Here is an 18,885-nt window from a genome sequence, read left to right as displayed (position 1 = left end):
TCTCATTATTCAGTATTTTTTAAAGTTCCAAAATAACTGCTGGCACTCATGTTGGTTGGACTAATACTGAGAATATATAGGCTGCATTCTTTGGTGTACAAGCATACTCCTTTAAAACATTAAAATCTTAACTAGCTTGTCTTTGACATTTTCCAAATATATCTAAAATGTCAGAGCCAGCATTTGGGGCCTACAAATCTTTTGAGTGAAAGCCCAGGCCTTCAAATTGTGTGCCATTCACAGGTTTAAAATAGGAACATGTTCCATGTTGGCTATGAGCTATTTGGAGACTTTGAGGACATTAGGAGAGAATAATTTTATTTGGGGGAGGAATGTTGGAAGGTAGGAGTTCTGAGAGAGAACCTATTTATTATCTGAATATTGAAATGAACACACACACATGCACACACACATGCATGAGCACACACACACATACTTTATTACTCTCGAATCCAAGAATCTTAGCAAGAGTCTGATATGCAGTCCAAAATGCAGTGTAGGGTTTTTCTGATCCCAAAGGGAAGCCTGCCTGAATTTTTAGCAACAAAAAATAACTTTTAGCATACATGAATTAACAGTATATAATCATTTGTCAGTATAAAATAAGAGAAATTTGGACTAAACATAAAAAGATATGTTCACTTGCAGGAAATTAAAATTTTCCAGTAAAAGGAGAAAAGCAAGTTTGCAGCCGTTTTTTCAAGTCATAAGAAAAGTTTGGTGTGTCCGATTTCCTCTGCATCATTTACTAGTAAATTAGATTTATCACATGATGTTTTAGAGAAAGGTACCAATATTGTGATTTTTCCTTATGTTCATATCCTAAATACCATTTTTATTTGCTTGGGGGAGAGTAGAAACATAGTTTTAGTTGATTTTTACATAGTCATATAGTAGAGGAAATGCTGAAATTTACTGAGCAACTTCCCAAGATGAAAAACTTTTTAGAATTTAAGGGATAGAAATAATCCAACTTGTTAGTCCCTTAGGATTCACTTTCTTACTGAAATGGCTAGATATCTGAATATACCAAATTTCAAATTGCAGATAACAAAAGATTAGCTACTTCGGTCAAGGAAATGAAGGTATTAAACTAGATATGTGGACTGAGTAGATGGTAATCAGAGGTGCACTCACTTTCCATGACTGAACTGTCCTCTGTTCAAAGGACTGCAGATTTTGAAGAACTATACAGAACTGTGTGGTAAATACAATTTCAAAAAAGAGATTCACAGATTTTGATATATAAGTGAATGCCACCTTGATTTTCTACACCTAACTTTGGAGCACAAACCCCACCATATGTCTAAAAGGTGGTACATCTATCTTATTATTGTGGATCTGTTTTAAAGTAACATATATTGACTGAGCATTTACTATATTCCAAGGACTATGCTAAGCAATTTACATGTATCTTCTCCTTCAAGAAAAACTGAAGAATTACTAGTAAGTGATGGTCATACAAAGGATGAACTATCCTTGGAATTATAGTGACAATTATGAACTCCAGAACATGTGTTGAAGTTATTGGCCATGTGGCCAAATTCTGGGCAATGTGCGGGTCTGCCTGATTCTGGGAAATACGCTTGATGAAACTACTTTTAGGCTTCTGGCTATTCTGATTAGGTTCAGCTGTACATAGCACAGACTATAAAATAAATATGCCTTTAAACAAGACAGAAGTTTATTTCTCTTTCACTTAAAAGAAGTCAGGAGGTGAAAAGTCCAGAGCTGTATGTCAGTTCCATGGTCATTAGGGACACAGATTTCATCTATAGTTCTGTTTTTATTAGCTATACCTATTATTATCTATACCTGTTTATTATTAGCTCTACCTGATTATTTTATTTTTGAGGGCTGTTCTGAGGTTTAGAATATGCATTTTTAATTTATCACAATTTACCTTCAAATAATAGTATAATGTAAATTCTAACGATATAATTCCATTTCCTGCTTCCATCCTTTGAGTTCAGATAGTTATTGTGGTCAAGCATTTTACTTCTACTTATATAATTTTTGCTTTAAATAGTCAATTATCTTTTTAAATTTTTTTAAACGAGGGGAAAGTCTTTTATATATTAACTCATGTAGTTATCATTTCTGGCACTTTTCATTCTTTAGCATAAATCCAAGTTTCCATGTGGTTTTGGTTTTTTATGCCAAAGAAGTTGCTTTAACATTTCTTGTAATGCAGTTCTGCTGGCAACATTCTCTCAGCTTTTGTTTTCTTTAGCCTTCATTTTTGAAAGATATCTTCTCTAAATATAGGATTCTATGTGACAGACTTTTTTTTCTTTCAGCACTTAAAAAATGCCCTTTCGTTGTCTTCTGACTTGCATAGTTTCTAATTAGAAGTTTACTGAATTTTTGTCTTTGTTTCCTTATACATAACCTACCTTTTTTTCCACCAGCTGCTTTTAATCTTTTCTTCTTATCACTAGTTTTCAACAATTTAAGGATGTCTTTTGCAGTGGTTTTTGTGAGCATGTGGGAATGTGTGTGTTTATCCTGCTGAGGGCTTACTGAGCTTCTTGAGTCTCTGGGTTTATAATTTTCATCAAATTTGAAAATACCTTCAGCCATATTACTAATAATTTTTCTATCACCCCTCTCACCCTCCTCTCATCTGGAACTCCAGTTACACATATATTAGAATATTTGGTATTATCCCATAGATCACCAAGGCTCTCTGGTTTTTTCTTTTTGGTTTTTGTTCTTCGTGTGCTTTATTTTGGCTAGATTCTACTGTTATGTCTTCAAGTTTACTCGTCTTTTCTTATGAGTGCCTAATCTACTTCTGAGGGTTAATCTGATCCAGTGAATATTTTATTTCAAAAGTTGCAATTTTAATCTCTAGAAATTCCATTTTTATGTCTTTAATTTCTCTCTTTCAGCATATAGAACATATTTATAATAATTGTTTTAATATTTTGACTGCTAATGCTACCACCTCTGTCATTTTTGGCTTTGTTTATTGAGTTTTTTTCCTGAAAATGTAATAGATTACATTTTCCTACTTTGTAATATGTCCTAGTTCTCTTGCTAGTTCCAACGCATCTTCATGCTCTTCCTGCCTACTCTTTAAGTGCTGATGTTCCCAGCACTTAAGACGTAGGCAGGAAGAGCATGAAGGTACCTTGATGCTATTATTGGCTCCTCCTTTTCTGCTGTGCATTCTCTCCCTGGCTGATCTCATCTGCTCCCAAAATTTCAGTTACCGTCTATATGATGGTATACTCCGATTATATCTCCTGCTGTTCAGATTTCTCTTCAGAGCACTAGATTCATATGTATAACTGCCCACTCCACTTCTCCACCTAGATTCAAAGCCATCTCAAACTCAGCATATCCAAAATGAGCTCGTCAAATTCCCCCTCAAAATCTGCTCAATGTCTTGTATTCCCTAACTCAGTGAATGGCATCACTAGCTCATAATCATACAAGCCAAACATCTGTGAGTCATCATCTTTCTCCTTCCTTGTAGTAGGTATTGTGGTTCTCCCCTTCTTAGCCTCCATTCTTCTTTTTCTAGGTAATCACCTCAATTTTCATTGGGATATCCACACCTTGTCATCACAGCTTTGCACCTAGAGGCAGGGCATATGTCTTTATCCTAAGATAACTAGCCTCATGCCATCCCCTGGCCGCCATGAATCAATTCTTGAGGCTTCTGGGAAAGTTTTCTCTCCTTTCTAAAAGAGTTTTCCTAAATACTCGCTCTTCTTCTCTTCTTGGACCTAGATGGTGAAACTCACAGCCATAAGAATTGTTGGCAACTGTAAAGCCAATACTAAGGAAAGAAAAGCAGTGAAACAAGAAAGAAACGTGTCCTTAATGACATCACTGAGCTGTTGAATCATTCAGCCCTGTAGCCCATCTTTTCACTGGACTTTCTATCTAGACAGGTCAATATTGGTTTATTGGTTAAGCCAGTTAGAGTTGAGTTTTTTGCTGCTTGCAACCCAAAGCATCATAATTGATAACTTTCCTTCACCCTTCACCCCCAAACACAGGCAATTTACTCACTAGGTTCTAGTAATTCTATTCCTTAAATAGTGTCTGATTTCCCTCAGTTCTGTCTCCTGCCAGTGCCAGTGCCAATTCAGGCTCTCATCTTTTTTAAAATGCATAAAATGCATTTCTAAAGTGTATACCTTACCAAAATTTCATCTGCTTCCAATCCTGGCATGGCTTTCCCTTGCTTCTAGAAAAGACTCTACATTCTTTGCATATTGTACAAGATTCTTCATGATCTGTCTCCTTTACCTTCTCGTGTCTCCTTTTGCCACTCCCTTCAACCCCATCCTGCCACAGGCAATGCTGAACTCTTTGCTGAACCAAAATACTCTTTGATCTCACGCCTCTAGCACTTTACTCTCGCTGCCCTAACCATAACCCTAACCTATGTTCCCAATGCTCTCACTCACTTCTCCCTTCTACTTCCTCTACCAAAGCACACAAACACACTAACTCCTAGTCATCCTCAAGTTTAAATGTTCTTTGAAGCATTTCCTGACCCTGCCTGAGTCTGGGGTAACTGTGTCAAGGCACCTGGTGTACTTTCCTACTAAAGTATTTATCACACTGAGTTTGTTTATTTACCTGGCTCCTCCTCTGCACAGTAAGCACTTTGAAAAATAATAAATCCTTCTTTTACATTCCTGTATCTCTATTTCTGGGACCTAATAAAGTGCCTGAGACATAGTATATACTCAATAAATGTTTTTTGAATGAATAATTATGTGGTCTGCAAACATAAGGATACTTGATCTCGAAACTCTATCCGAAAACCTTAACTTTTCCTGTGTTTCTGATTTCTAAGCATTAATCTTTTTCTTCCAGAATTTGGGTTTCTAGGTAGGCAGAGAAGGAAAACAAAAGAGCTTGGGACAGGTTGCCTATAGTCCTCCGGAGATCCAGTAACATGTCCTGCCTTTCACCACTCTCCTCCACCACCTATTCACACCTGGGTGCCCTGTGTGGGTGTCGACTTAGCTGATGAGCCCAACAGCATACTCAGACCTTGGTTCAGATTAATCTTATTGCCAAATGAAAGTTGGCCAATATATATACCATAAACAATGTTCAAATTTCCACTTATCTTTTAAACTTCTACTTTATGAAATTTGTATTTCTTAAAAATTGTAGGCCTTAAAATTTTAGAAATCTGGATTATTTTGCACTGATCAAGTAAGATACAGCGATCTTAATCCCGAGCTTTACCTTTACTGGCCTTAAAGTTAGATGTGACTAATTGAGCGAAGAAATGAACTACCGAATCTGACAGTGGCAATGTTTCTAACCGTTTTGTAACCTAATTAACTGTTAAGTTATTGGAAGCAACTACCTTTCTACAAGTCTTAGGTTAAAAAAAACAAAAACAAGCAAAGAAACCCTTGAATTTAAGGCAAAGAGGATTCGCCTGAGGGAACGGAGGGAAATGGGTATTCGTGATTCCGAATTCATGGGATAAAATTAAGCAGCAGGGAAGACCCAGATATGGTGAGGAAGTCAGATTTCACTGGGCACTTATCAGTGGTGAGGGTAGGAGTTGGAGGTGGAGCGAAGTAAGAAAGACTAGCGAAGAGGGGGATCCCTAACAGCACCATAATACAAGGAGGGCCTTGTTCAGCCAGGAGCAAAAATGAACACGTTCCCTTCCTTAGTGTGTCGGTGAGCATAGTAACAGCGGGGCCGAGCCTCTCCCCTCGAGCATGCGCAGTGCAGAGCGAGCCAGGAAATGTCCTCAACAAGGTACACCTTTTTTCTTCAGTCAGAGAACTACAACTCCCAAGAGACCACTCGGCGCCGCGGCGCCGCCTCCCGCTGTGGCCCTGCCCCGTCCCCTCCCTCCGGCCCCGCCCTCCAACTAGTCCCCTCCCCTCCCTCCGAGAGTGTGTCAGTGACCCAGAGGCGGTGTGAGGCGGAGGAACCGTCGGGGGGCGCCGCCGCCGCCGCCTCCAGCAGCAGCACAAGCCGCGCGGCGCGTTCGGATTTGCCTCGAGTCCTCCGGGAGCGCATCACAAAGCGGACCCCACGGCTTTCCCTCCGCTCGTGGCTTCTCTAGCGCTCGGCTCCGCGGCCAACTTCCTCTCGCCGGGCTCGGCCGGCAGGCGAGGAAGGCTGCGGTGGAACGCCGGGCTGTCTGCTCGTGCTCCTCGCGCACGCACCCTTCACCCCCCTCGCTCCGGGTCTCGGGGCCGTGCTGGGATTCCGGCCACCAGTAATTGTCCGGTGAGTGTGGCCGCGGCGTGCCGCGGGAGGGGTCGCGGCGGGGCCACCGAGGGATGCGGGCCAGGCGGGCGCGCAACTTCCTCGGCGGCTTCCCCCGGCGGCCGGCCGGCTCTCCCCGCCCGCCTGCGCGCCCCCGCGCCGGAGGCGGCCGAGAGAGGAGTTTGCGGCGCCTGCATCCCGCGCTCTCGCAGGAGGAAGCGCCTTTGTCAGGAGCCGGCGGGCGCCCCCTCCCCCTCCTCCTGAGTGCGGGCGCGCGGCGGCCAAGTCCGAGCCCCGCGCCCTACGCCCCGCGCCGGGCCGCCAGCTGCTGGAGGGGAGCTCCGCGGGGGCGGGGAGCAAGACAGAAAAAAGAGAAACAAAGAGGGTGGTGGGCTTTTGTTTGTGCGAATCTGATAACTTCTTCTTCCTTCCTTACATAACACAGACTCCCAAGTTAGTCATTCTTTTTTTTGTTACGATTATTGCCATCATCTTTGCGTGTCCTTCGCGTTTTCTTTCATCTCTGGATCTCGGAGCACTTAAAAACACTAATTAATTACACCTCCGGGGCCCCTACGAAACACGTTAATAAGCCCGTTCCTGTAAGTGGGTAAACTGAGGTCCAGAAGAGCTCTCTAATTGATGGATACGCTTGCTCTTCCACCGCACCTGGTGTCTGAGGACCTGAAAGCATCTGAGTAAGAACTCGTTCTTCAGTGCCCCGTGGAAAAGTTAAAGATGCTCATTTTACTTACAGGCTAACTAAAGTCTAAAAGAAGTCGGGGTGATTGTTAGGTAATTCAAACAATAACTCTTCTTACATAGTGTTTGAATCTTAAAACCTCAAAAGAGTCTTGAAAAATGCTCCGAGTGGGGAAAATACTGTACATCACAAACTCACCTCACCCATCTACTTTTATTTTTGTACATGCAGGTCTCTTACAAGGCGGGAGAGCAGGGATGGGGGATGGGGGTTGGGGGAGGGAGGGCAGAGATTTTTTTAATGGAGGCTTAACAGATTTTAATCACTACACACAAGGAAATGTGTCTTGGTTTTAATAGCACCAACAACCTTCCCATCGTTTAGTCATCATATAATTGAGTGAGCAGTTTATCCATAAGGCTCTGGTTGTGCTAAGAACTGACGCTTTAAGTGTACGAAACGGTCATCTATTTGTTTTGGTTCAAAGACTGTGTACTTAGTCTGCGAAACGTTATTTTGTTTTCTTAGCAGCTGATCTTTTGTTTTAGAACTGGCTTTGTCTTTTTCTACATTGAATATGTGTTACTTTTATAGCTGAGCAGAATCGTAAGAATGTTGTTGTTGTTGTTTAGTTTGCATAGTAGTGTGAATTTAAATTTTTGAATTGTGGAGAAGATTCGGTTTCTCCAGTTCTTCGGTTTCAGTTTATGCCGTTTTCTTTATAGCTAACAGAGAAAATGTTTTCTCGGTGTGATCAGATTTATATCTTTCAAAACATTGTCCTTCTTGTACAAATACAGCATATGAATTCCTTATGTTTTTTATTCACATCAAAAACCTCTTCTGGAGGAAAATACATAATTCTGAGGACAAGTTTGTTTATTTTAGTAGTTGAACCAAACTGGAAGGTACTAAAATTTTAAATCAAGCATCATTTCTACTAGTTATTTCCTGAGATGAATAATGATCAGAACTGTAGTAACAGTACTTTCTCTTATCCTAAATTCTCTTGAATTTAATTTTGTATTTTACAGTTGCCCCCAGACTTTAGATTCTGGTGGCCCCATCAGAAAATGAAAAGACATTTGTTATTTTAATATTTTTTCCCCAATCCTCTAACCTGTCCCCTTTCTGTAGTATGTTGAAAGAGATCTTGAGTTTAAAAAATTGAAAAATAAGTTGGAACATACAGTTAAGTGTATGGAAAATTGTATGTAGTGAAGTGGTTATAATACTTCATCTAATAAATTTAAGACTTTTAAAGAGAAAACTCACCTAGGTTTTTATTAATATTATAGAAGTGCTGTAATGTAATAATAGTAGTATTTATTGACTTGAAAAAAAAGTGATCTGGGAATTGTGCCTTAGTAGCGGATTTGGTGGGGGGCGGGATCTGTGCTCTCCTTAAAATTTTCATTTAGGTGACCTTACAGTTGGTTATGTTGAACTTTTTCTGTAGCGTTTACAAACCAGATTTGCCAGAGGCATTTGTACTTTAAGGTAGCTACTAACACAATGTCTGCTCAGTCACTGGAATCCAAAGGCAGAAGTTAGTGTTGACTGTCAAAGGCTGGCATTGCAGGTTTCTTAGTTTCTTTGGGACCCCTTAAAGGAAATGAGTGAAAAGTACAGGGCAGGGAACTGAGTCTAGTACTGCTGAGCTACTGAGCCAAGTTTCAAGGGAAAGCCTGAGTGTGTTTGCCTTTGTCTTTGTTTCAGCTTCCTTTCAGGTTGTCAAAATGTCACTTGTATATGAAGAGGTTGTCAATTCAGAATATGCCTTACTGTGGTTGTCCAGTAGGTCAGATGATAAGGACTATAGTAGTCCTGCTCTGTGAACAGTTGTTTTCAGATAGAAGCTTCTGTAACTGATAGAGATTTTAAGCTGGAGGAGGTAGAATTGAGAACTATCTAACATTCTCGCATACATACATCTTACCATGGCATATCAATATAGGCCTATTCTCATATTTATTAAATCAGAAAGGCTTATATGGATTATTTTATTTCATCTGTTTTAACTGTGTATATGAAAACATAATGACAAACACATGATGGCACTGAGAGATGGTTCTAGGAGTTTCTTTGGAAAAATCATCTTATTTCATAAAGTTACATTTGTGTCTTTTAATTGAGGAGAATAAAACAAATTTAAAAGCCAGTAGAAAGAAGGAAGAAAATCAGTAGAATGAAGGAAACCTGGTGAAGATGTTTTTATAGAGTACAATATTACAGATTCCTGACAACATTGTATAAGGGACAAAATTCTAGCTAAAGTCTGTAAACAGTGAATTCCACTTAGCATTTTCTGTTTGTAGATCTCTAGCTATCTTTTCATGATTCTCTCTAAATATATCACACAGGAAAAGTAAATAGAAAGCATTCTTTCAAAGGATTTGGGTTGTTGGGGTTTTTTTTTACACATGTGGTAGTGGAGGTTTATTGTTTTTCTTTAAGTTTGACCTCTGCCAGAGAACATTTTCCCCAGACTAATGTGTGGGAACCTCAAAACAAGAAATATTGGACACTGAAAGAACTAGATATAATTTCAAGTTGTACCACTAGCTTGTTTTATGTTCTCTTGAAAGATCCCTTCTAATAATTGTTCCTTCGAAAGGCTGAAAATAATTGCACTTAGTAGATCCTACATAGTTTTTGTTTTTGCTGAATGAATTTACAAGTAATACAGAGAAAGCACAAGATTTCCTGAGTCAGAGAATTTCTAATTTTTTTCTTTTTAAATAGAAGTAACTGATGAACATGTGATTGGAGCCCTTCAATTAGCATAGCTTCCTTCAGAAATAAACTTAAGAGGAAAAGAGCTTCATCAGGTGATTTAAGAGAACTGAATTACAAATGAGCCTAAGAACACCTGATTATTTTTTCAGAATGTTGTACATGATGTTTTAGATTTTTTGCCACCATAAACTCCGTTTCAGAGAAGTAGAGTTCTACATGTTACTCCTTGTATCACGCCTGTAATGCTTTTTTACACCTCAAAATACCATTTACAGAAAAATAGAATACGTTTCTGGTGCCTATGGGAAAATCCTGATGTTTGTCATTCCTCAGTTAATCGTGACCATTCATGTACTTAAAAGTTTTTAATTGAGTACACATGTAATTTACTTCCTTTTCAAAGAATTTATTGCTGATTTTTATTTTATAATGAACCTCTTGGGATGTTGCTAGTTCTAAAAATATGTAGTACCCCCTAGTTTCCCACCATGCTCTGCAGTTTCTTTTTCTATTAATTTTTTGGCTGCAATTTGCTTTTTCCCCTAAATTGTCTAAAATGAGCTAAGAAATGTTTAAACATACTTGACAAGAAATACAGTCAGTAATTTATTATGCTGAGCTTCAGCTAAATTTCCAAATACTAGGTATGTGAATCTGTTTTAGAGATAGAAGTATACTTACTTTGAAGGGGGCTAAAGCAGGGATATAGCCAATGGATTTCATCTTGGGTACCAAATCTGATTGCCTGGTAGTGACTGCCTGGAGTGTTATGTTTAGAAAATTGGGAGTCCTGGTTCAGACTCAGCAGGAGCGAGTGCTGTGATTAGCAATTTCTGCAGTTGGGTGGGTGGTGGGCTTTTGGCATTAATGCCAAATATTCATTTTGTACTTACTGGATGCCTTTTATGTGTCAGACACTGGTCTAGATGCTGCTATCACACAGACTAAAATCTCTGCCTTATGGTGTTTACATTCTAATAACAAGACACAGACAATAAAAAGGTAAAATATTTTGTGTTTTAATGACAAATGACCTGGTTTCTTTAAAGAATAAATAACAAGAAATGGGAGGGGGGATATAAGATTAAAAGCAACTAAAGGGGCATATCCACCAAATGTATTGTGTGGACCTTAGATCCTGCTTTGAGCAAACTAACTGTAAAAGGACATTGATGAAAAATTTGGGAAATTTGGACATTGATGGCTTTTTAATAAAAAGGAATTGTCAATTTTTTAGGGTGTAGTAATATTTTATGGTTTTAAAACAAGAGTCCTTACCTTTTGGAGGTATATTTATGAATTAAAATATGATATCTGGATTTTTTTTTACTTTAAAATAATTTGTGGGGGAGAGGAGCATAGATGAAACAATATTGGCCCTATATCAAAAAATTTTTGAAACTAGATAATGGATACATGAGATTTCTTATATTCTCTCTACTTTTGTGTATGTTTGAAAAATTCCATAATTAAGTTTTACACACACAAATAAAGCAGAAAGGGGGCAGAGGGAATATGTGGGATGTGAGTATGGGATGAGAGTGAGAAAGTGATAGTTATTTGAGTAAAGACCTGAAGGAGGTGAGGGAGTAAAGCCTTGCAGGTAATCTTAGGGCAGGACGTTCCAGGTGGAGGGAACAGTGAGTACAGTGGCCCTGAGATTGGAGCTTGATTGGAATGCAAGAAATTATAAGAAAACCAGTGTGTCTGGGTTAGAGTGAGAGAGAATAGCAGGGGATAGTCAAATATAAAGGAAGGGTAGAGGAGACTAGATGGTATAGGACTTGGTTGTCCATCCTTCCTTTAAGGTAAAGATATTTATTTTATACACTTATCTAAAGTAAGTCTAGTTTAGTCCCCCTGGAAGCTCTACACTTATTTCAACAATACTAGCATTACTCAAATTTTTTTGGTTCTTTTTTTTTTTAAATTGCTTTCTAAGCCAGTTTAAGAGCCACTCATGAACAGAGCTCATTACTTTCTATTTCCGCCTTGTTTTTAAGGAAAAGGGAGGTATTAGCCACATGATACCTTATTTATCAGATATGACTCAGAAAGGATTTTGACAGAAAGAAAATAGGAAATAACTTCAGGCTGTTTGTAAGTGTCACATCTACTCTGAGAAGGCCATTACTGTTTCTGAAAATCAGATCCACCCATAGACTAAAAAGGAATTTTAATAATGTTCTGGACAATTGTAGCATCATTTAAAGTAAGGATATAACCTGTGAGAGTGACTAATATGGAAGAGACTATACTCATTTGGATATTTAAGTTCTGTCTCATACATTAAAACACATACCATATACATACAAGACCATGCATATTTCTTAAGTATTCAAAACAGTCATTGCTGATAAGTTTCCTTTGTGTCATGCATCCAAGACTGAAGAGATGGCATTTATCGTTGTAATGAAATTGTATAACTTTCTTGTTGCAATGGCATACACTTGGGAATTGAAAGACTAGCACACGTTTAGTGTTAGGAATCTGGCTTTCAAGTCTTCTTGTATTCATGCTTCAAATCTCAGATTAGTAATTTTTTCAAGAACATTCTGATTTCCCATAAAGAACTCTCTTTAAATCTTTTTTTTTAAATAACTTTATTTTATTTTTGGCTGCGTTAGGTCTCCGTTGCTGCGTGCGGGCTTTCTCTGGTTGCGGTGAGTGGGGGCTGCTCTTCGTTGCGGTGCGTGGGCTTCTCACTGCAGTGGCTTGTTGTTGCAGAGCACGAGCTCTAGGCTCACGGGCTTCAGTAGTTGCAGCACGCAGTCTCAGTAGTTGTGGCCCGCAGGCTTACTAGTTGTGGCGCACGGGCTTAGTTGCTCCGCGGCATGTGGGATCTTCCCGGACCAGGGCTTGAACCTGTGTCCCCTGCATTGGCAGGCGGGTTCTTAACCACTGCGGCACCAGGGAAGTCCCTCTTTTTAAATCTTTATTAAAATTATAGAAAAATCAGTCCTCATCCTCCAAATGTTTGAAAGCCCCACCCCCAGAAAAAATCTTCCATAAATATGGGTTTTTTAAATCTTCTACTTAAAGGGCAATGTAGGGCTTCTCTGGTGGCACAGTGGTTGAGGGTCCGCCTGCCGATGCAGGGGACATGGGTTCGTGCCCCGGTCCGGGAAGATCCCACATGCCGCGGACCGGCTAGGCCCGTGGGCCATGGCCCTGAGCCTGCGCGTCTGGAGCCTGTGCTCCACAACGGGAGAGGCCACGGCAGTGAGAGGCCCGCGTACTGCAAAAAAAAAAAAAAAAAGGGGGGGGGGCAATGTACATGTAGAGATTACTAGTTTTGAATACTTTTATACTAGTTCATTTTTTTTATAAGAATAAGTTTTCCAACTTGAGAAACTAAACGTATTTCAGTGGTTTTTACTCTACTGATAACACTGAATAAAGAAAACATCCTTTTTCTAGTTAATTATGCGTACTGGGAAGGCACAATATTTTCTTTAACCAATAATGTGTAGAATATAATGGGTTAAGTAGAATTTGTGAAATGTTATTACATAATAGATTGCAAAAAGTGACCACTAAGCATATAAGTATATAACTGTAAAAGGAATACTTTAACAAAGCTTCCTATTTTTCAGAAAATTGCTAGGAATCTAGTTCTTTAATTCACTCAAGAGTTTTTGTCCCTTTGGTGGATAGATAGATAGGTAGATAGCCAGACCCTTTCTTCATATACTGCACATACTATTAGGATTGAGCTGCTAGGCTGGATTATTTAATAGGTTTTAAACACTAACCTATGAGCATGGAACACAGAGCCCATGTTTAATTTCTGGGCTTTCCACTAACTCTGAAAGTCTTTAAAAAGCTATCTTTGGTTCATCTGTAAAATAAAAATGGTGGTAGTTTTTCAGAAAGGACTTTGAAATTCTAAAGTGGTGACTGTACTTATGTGTGGCTCATTTTAGAAATAGCTTTCAGTCTTTTGATTTGGTGGTAGGATTATTAATCTGTTTTTCATTTCCATTTTTGTGGAATAAATAACTTCTGAGGGAGGAGGAAGAGAAAGAGTGGGGAGGGAGCAAGAGAAGGAAGGAAAGAAAAAAATCGGTTCTCACAAAATAGTAAACATGACCACGGATAGATAATTCTTGTAACTTGAATCTATTTAAGTGTCCGTGACCTAATGAGCTAGACTCAAACTTATAGATGAAGTAGAGAATAGTAATGATAATACACCTTCCATTTTAAGAAAATAAGTTGCTTTGCAAAAGGGATGTTATATTTCATGTTGATTTAAACATTATGACCATGATAAAGCCTGTACTTCATCTTGGAATTGATGATGATGATGATTAACAGTAGTTAAGAATTATATGGAAATTCAGTCTATTACTTAAGCTCTGTAGATGGTTGCAGCATCAGGTTCTAGGTTATTTCTTTCACCTTGTGCATTGAAAATACTCATATTCCACATCCCTGCCTCTCTCACTTCATCTCTCTCATGCTCATCTCTCCATCACTCTCACTGGCTCTGTTTATCTTCCTTCGCCAGCTTTAGTAGTGTCCATTGCTCTTATACAGTGTTTTCTACATTTGTCTGCCATTTTTTATATTTATAAAGAGGGCTTGGAATGAATTAAGGGCCTAAAAGAAGTGACATGTAGATGGCAAGTGTAACACTTTTCCTATTTGTGTCTTATGTACTTAGCTTCTTTTTATCTTGTGCTATTTTTGGTGTGTATTCTGGTGGAGGGATGGTATATTGTATTAGCTGGCACTAACTGACCTATAGGATGGAATACTTTTTGAACTCAGTAATGTAGGAAACAGTAATAAACTCATTGATTTGAAAGCCTCATAAGTTAATCCTGCATCTATCCAGAATCTATACTTAAACTAGCCTAGTGGAATTTCAAAAGCTGTTTTCAGCTCTTGGTGTATGTTGTTATCTTTCAAATGTCAAACAATCAGGGACTTCATCATCACTGTAATAATAGTTAATCATAAATGGCCTTGGGGGAAAAACTGTGTCTAGACTCATGTTGAGCTGCTTTTTGACAGTCGAGAGGAAAGGAGAAAAAGATCAGTAACATGGTGAAGTCATTTATAACTTCTTCCTTCTGTAGAATGAAATATGAGGTGAGTGACCCTGATTTTTTGCTAGTTGTAGTGTTCAACATGTCAGTTGGCTTAATCTTCAGAAGGCACAATTAAGTTTAATTTTATTTTTTAACAATAAACGAAAACAATTGAAGGTGTGTGGTTCTTCAAAACTTTAGTGTTGTACTCCTGGTTCTTGGCAGATACTATCCACAGTACTTCATGTTCCTGGGGGTTTACGCCAGAGTTAATGAACTGCATGTACTGGAAACACTCAAAGCTGATTTTCTTTAATTTTAGACTACAGTTAACATAATGGATTTTTTTCCGAATTGTCCCTCACTACCATACTTTAAAACTTACCAAAGGACCAAAACATCCAACTTACAAAGTTAAGTTTATCATTCATGAGAAAACGTGTGAAATGTGTCTCTTTTATAAAGTTCTGGCTGCTTCTAATTAGGAACCACAGCCCTATAGATGGACTTCATGTATCTGAAAGCTTTTCAAATTTACTTATTGCTTTACTGTAATTTTCGTTTAAAATGGAATGATTCAGTCTCTGAATTAGTCCTGTCAGTTCACTGAAGGAGTTATTAATTTTGAGGTGGACTACCTTTTTAAAATTTCATCACCAACAACACTTCCTCAACAAAAAGTAAATCCCATTTTGCTGAAGCTTCGGGTTTTTTTTCGGTACGCGGGCCTCCCGCTGCCGTGGCCTCTCCTGTTGCGCAGCACGGGCTCCGGACGCGCAGGCTCAGCGGCGAATGGCTCACCGGCCCAGCCGCTCCGCGGCATGTGGGATTCTCCCGGACCGGGGCACGAACCCCGTGTCCCCTGCATCGACAGGTGGACTCCCAACCACTGCGCCACCAGGGAAGCCCCTGCTGAAGCTTCTTGATTGTATCTCTTGTAGAAATGGCACGCCAGTTTATCTGCATATAGTTGAGCTCTTAAAAGACCAGTTTTTTAAGGCTTTTGCCTCTTGAAGCTGTGTTTTAAAATGGCTTCCAAAAAGGATTTCGTAGTTTTCAAAACTGAATAGGCTGTTAATGATTCAATATGCCCCCTCATTCTCCTCCTACTTCTTAAATTGAAAGCTCCTTCATAGCATCTCGGTGCCCTGAGTCATCATGGCTAAATTCTAAAGAATTGTCAAATGGAAAAACTCTCCATGAAGTAAAATTGTCGGAAAACAATCTGAGTCAAGAGATAATTCATTGATCACAGTGATACAACTTAGAGGTTGTGGGCTTCATTTAAATCTTTGAATGTACTTACATGTAAGTCTTTATCACAGGACTTGTAAATTCTGAGGACTTATTTATCCCCAGTTAAATTTTAATTGGTTTGATTTTTATTATCTACTACACAAAAATGATTTTTTAATATTATTTTTAATAAGTATATCAGAAAGGAGAAGCAGTATGATTCAGGATAAGAAAGTCTCTTGATTCAGAAGATCACTTATTATCTCCATATTGCTAAATCCAATGACACTTCTCCAGTATTTATCTTACCTGACCTCTCAGCAACATTTGACATTGTTGCTACTTCCTACTTTTTGAGACATTCTTCTTCACTTCCAGGACACCATATACCTCACACCAACACCTTAATGCTGTTGCTTTTTTAATCTCTTTCAGAAGCTGCTGCTGTTCTTGCAGAACCCTAAATTTTTGAATTCCACAAGGCTTGGTCTTTTTTTTTTTTATTTATTTTTTGGCTGTGTTGGGTCTTCGTTGCTGCGTGCGGGCTTTCTCTAGTTGTGGCGAGCGGGGGCTACTCTTCATTGCGGTGTGCGGGCTTCTCATTGTGGTGGCCTCTCTTGTTGCGGAGCACAGGCTCTAGGCACGCGGGCTTCAGTAGTTGCAGCACACGGGCTCAGTAGTTGTGGCTTGTGGGCTCTAGAGTGCAAGCTCAGAAGTTGTGACGCACAGGGTTTAGTTGCTTCACGGCATGTGGGATCTTTCCAGACCAGGGCTCGAACCTGTGTCCCCTGCATTGGCAGACGGATTCTTAACCACTGCGCCACCAGGGAAATCCAAGGGTTAGTCTTAGTTTCTCTTCTCTTATTCTGTACTCTTCCTAGGTAATTTCTTTTTTAGAAGATTTCCAGGTTTATATTTCCATCCCAAGCTCCAGACTTGTACGTATAATTGTTTCCCATGGATGTCTCAAAGGTAACTCAGATTCTCAGGTTCCAAGTCAAACTAATGGGAATCTCAAGAGTTATTATTATTTATCTCCTAAGAACATTAATATCTCCTAAGAAGGAGTTAAAGAATTAATATGTAAAAGTCTTTGAAAAATGCCTGGCACTTATGATAAGCACTGCGTACATGTTAAGATTATTACTTATTATTATCTCAGGTTTACAAGAGAGGAAACTGAACCTCAGTACAGTTGGTCCAAGTCTCACACCTATTAAATGACAGTGCCAAGAGTCAACATAGACAGTCTGACCCCAGAACTCCCTTAACCACTCTATTTTACTTCATCTCAACTAATAAGAATTTATCTCATCCTTTTGCACACGGACTCCAAATTAATGGTCTCGTCGTGATCCTAAGAGTATTGTAATTCATTCCAGCAAACACACCTGGTGTTTAAAATGTAGAAGATCTAAAATATGCAGGTAAAATTTCACTTCAGTAAGATATGAGAAGCACAATATACATCTTAATTCCATTTTGTTCCATGTGTATTTTTTGTTTTTTTTCCCTTTCTTGTTAGCAGCTAAGTCATGAAAATCCCTAGAAAATGGAAGTACTAATTCTGTATTACTCTTAAGTGACTTCAGTTGTCATTTACTTACTCTATTAAATCCTCTTTAGCTAAAATTTTCAGAATGACTTGGGGGCTCAACAGCATGTTGTATCCACATAATATGCTTAAAATCTTTTTTTTTTTTTTTTTTTTGCGGTATGCGGGCCTCTCACTGTTGTGGCCTCTCCCGTTGCGGAGCACAGGCTCCGGATGCGCAGGCTCAGCGGCCATGGCTCACGGACCTAGCCGCTCCGTGGCATGTGGGATCTTCCCTGACTGGGGCATGAACCCGTGTCCCCTGCATCGGCAGGCGGACTCTCAACCACTGCGCCACCAGGGAAGCCCTAAAATCAATAATTTTTATGATTTTGATTAACTATTACCTCTTTTGAAATTATGTAGTGATTTGTCTGTTTTCAGAAGTCTAAGACATTTCAATTTCCCAAGGAATTTGTCTTTGAATTTTAATTTTATCAGCTGATTTTCAAATAAGAACTTTGATTTTAGCATTATATCTTTGTATTAGATTCTAGATGTAGTTGAATCTGCTTAATTTTATAAGATTTAGTCTCTGACTCTCATTTAACTGTTTAGTAAAAAGCACATCTGGATACTATTTACAGTTTCTATAGAGGATTTACTTCCCCCCTACCCCCAATTACTTATTTCTTTTTTCCATTGTTGATTTTTTATTCTTATTCCTTTGCGGCAAAAAAAAATTTTTTTTTTTGTATTAAGACAGTATAAAGGCAGAAGATATAAAGTCTTTCTTGGTTTTTGAACTTAGCAGGTGATGGGGGGTTCTTGAGAAGGAGAGTGGATTTTGAAAAACCAGAATCATCTATGGGGAAGAGTCTGTTTTTACCTTGTTTCTGAAACGGAATTCTATGACCTAGTGTATTTATTATTGGAGAACACTTAAAATAGTTGTTATATCAGCTAAGACTCTATTTTGACAGAAAACTCCATTTAAACTGGCTTAAGTAGGGGTGAGCCCGGGGGGCGGGGGAAGGAGATTTATTATGGTTTGTGTAAACTGGTCCAGGATAGGTGTGGCATCAAGAATGGCTCCACCCAAGGCTCAAATAATGTCATCAAGACTCAATTTCTGTATGTTTCTTGGCACTGCTTCCTCAGTGTTAGCTTTGTTCTCCAGCCCTACATAAGCAAAAGATAACTTCAGTTCCTTCAGCCCCTAAATCCTTAGTCATGGGTATCTAGAAAGATTAACCATCTTTTTCCTAGAAGTCCCAGCAAAAGTCTCACTGCATCTCATGGGCTCATAGTAGCCCACTTCCCTTGTAGCCAAGGGAATGTGAAGTTTGGATTGTCTGGGACAGAGCCATGTACCCAGCTATCGAGTTTGAGGGTGTAGTCAACTACACCAAACACACATA

General features: G+C 39.1%; 1 protein-coding gene across 1 annotated transcript in view; it reads left to right on the top strand.

The window, feature by feature from the left end:
• The first annotated feature begins 5,895 nt into the window (after nucleotides 1-5,895).
• Nucleotides 5,896-18,885, top strand: part of PELI1 (pellino E3 ubiquitin protein ligase 1) — a 49,261-nt gene continuing 36,271 nt past the window's right edge. Inside the window, exon 1 of the mRNA XM_060117742.1 lies at nucleotides 5,896-6,234. The gene's annotated coding sequence lies outside the window, so the exon portion shown is untranslated. The remainder of the gene's footprint in view (nucleotides 6,235-18,885) is intronic.

Source organism: Mesoplodon densirostris, chromosome 14, assembly GCF_025265405.1.
Source record: "Mesoplodon densirostris isolate mMesDen1 chromosome 14, mMesDen1 primary haplotype, whole genome shotgun sequence".
NCBI classification, from domain to species: domain Eukaryota; kingdom Metazoa; phylum Chordata; class Mammalia; order Artiodactyla; family Ziphiidae; genus Mesoplodon; species Mesoplodon densirostris.
Note: the sequence above shows the minus strand (reverse complement) of the source record. Positions and strands in the feature narration are given on the sequence as shown.